This window comes from Pipistrellus kuhlii, unplaced genomic scaffold (assembly GCF_014108245.1).
Source record: "Pipistrellus kuhlii isolate mPipKuh1 unplaced genomic scaffold, mPipKuh1.p scaffold_m20_p_1, whole genome shotgun sequence".
NCBI classification, from domain to species: domain Eukaryota; kingdom Metazoa; phylum Chordata; class Mammalia; order Chiroptera; family Vespertilionidae; genus Pipistrellus; species Pipistrellus kuhlii.
Genome location: NW_023425404.1, coordinates 88294892 through 88296731, shown reverse-complemented (window position 1 = coordinate 88296731; position 1840 = coordinate 88294892). Strand labels below are relative to the sequence as shown.

The window sequence follows — 1840 nt, the reverse complement described above, 5'->3', positions numbered from 1 at the left end:
TCCTGCTGTGTCATGTGTTTTCATCTGGGTTTGTGTGGAGCCTCACCTGTGGGCTGTGGGTGTGGAGGTAGGGTGGTCGCAGGAGGAAGTAGAAGGCTGGATTAGCGGGGGTGAGGTGGTTTGGTCCAGATAGTCCCTGCAGGTAAGGGCAAGGGAAGAGCACAGAGGGCCCCACACAGCTCTCAGGATGGAGACTGGCAGCTGACTGAGCAGCCTCCTGGGCGAAGTTGCCTTCACCTGTTTGCTCCAGATGCCTTCCTGTTGTCATGCATACCATATGGACTACTGTTTTGGCAGTCTATGCACCTGCTCATCCTTCAGGATTCACCCCGAGTGACTCCTCTGAGAGGGCTTACCTGCCTCTGTGTTTATGCCCCTCTGTTTCTTCATGGGGGACCTTATTCTGTAATGTCCTGTGTTCCTGCTTGTCTCAAGAGCAGGGATGCGTCTGATTTATCTCTGTAACCCTTGTACTTAAAACAGAAGAGGCTCGCTAAGTATTCAAAATTAAATGCCCCACGATGAGCAGTGTCTATGTGTGGGATGGAAGTGTAGAGGGAGGAGGCCGGACAATTAGACGAAGCCCAGGTGAGAACACCAGAAAAATCAAGAACCATTAGCCAAGGTTTGGCCGCTGCATTCCCTTAAGTGGACTACAACTACCACAAAGCAGAAAGTGGACTACAACTCCCAGAAGGCTGTGCGATCACGTAGGCTGTCAGATGATGCTTACGTGAAGTTGTGTGCCAATTAGAATCAGCTCTAAACCTACGGAGATAGTGCGATATTTGGGGTTTACCCTAGACGCCCCTGGCGAGGGTGAGGAGTCAAAAGGAACTGGGAAACGGGACCGGGTAAGGGGTCGGAGACTGGATTTTCGAACAGGAGGGGGGTCAGGCCCGAAAAGCTTCGCTTGCGACAGTGGTTCTGTGGCTGGGCCTATGTCCTCACTTTCGTGTGTGTGTGTGTGTGTGTGTGTGTGTGTGCGTGTGTGCGCGCGCGTGTATCCACCTCGTTTTCCTATCTGTCTGTGAAGCTCAGCTTGCACTGTGGATCAGCATGTACGGACTGTGGAGCCTATGGGGACTTAATTTTCCTGTATGTGCTCGTGGACCGGAGCATTAAGGACCTCTTTCTGGCTAGAGCCTGAAGTGGGGAATTTGTATCGCGTTCTCATCCCCTCTTTGCACTGCTAGATGATAGTCCAGTGCTGTTTAATCTAGTTTAAATGGGGACCCTGTCAGTTCCCCACACTTACCATTTGCCTTAAAAAAAAAAAAAAAGGAATCATGATCCTGCTTCCAAAAAGGAATAGGGACTGCCGAAAGGACACACTACTGTCTTTTTAAAAAATATATTTTTATTGACTTCAGAGAGGAAGGGGGAGGTAGAGAGAGATAGAGACATCAATAATGAAAGAGACTCATTGATCCACTACTTTCTCTAGGCCCCACACTGGGGATCCAGCCCCCAACCATACCGGGTATATGTTTTCCACATTCTCCTTGTGGCTGAGAGTTGGCAGTACTGTCTCTTGCTAGTAGCCTGTGCATGTGAATATTGTCTATCTCCTTAACATACAATGTTGAGGAACTTCTCCTAATGAGATTACAGATGCAGCAAAGTCAAGTATGCTGGCCTCTGGTTTGTGAGACTAGTCTTTGATTGCCAAGGTCTTGAGTGCTTTGAATGCCTGAAGAGTACCTTGCCTTTCCTTGGGGGAGTGGGTTTAAAGTACCTCTGTGGCCACGAGATTTCCTTTTTTAAAAATATATTTTTATTAATTTTAGAGAGAAAGGGAAAGAGAGAGAGAGAGAAACATCAGTGATAAAGTGAATCA

At 48.2% G+C, this 1840-nt stretch overlaps 1 protein-coding gene across 7 annotated transcripts in view; it reads left to right on the top strand.

Moving 5' to 3' along the window:
• Positions 1-1840, top strand: part of PPCDC (phosphopantothenoylcysteine decarboxylase) — a 49752-nt gene that overhangs the window by 7642 nt on the left and 40270 nt on the right. For 2 of the 7 annotated variants that reach the window (XM_045586743.1, XM_045586733.1), the window contains exon 1: positions 729-854. The exons of 1 other annotated variant lie outside the window; for it this stretch is intronic. The gene's annotated coding sequence lies outside the window, so the exon portion shown is untranslated. Of the gene's footprint in view, positions 1-707; positions 855-1840 lie in introns of those variants that run through there. 4 more of the 7 variants (XM_036455687.2, XM_045586753.1, XM_036455676.2 and 1 more) reach the window with 4 other exon arrangements.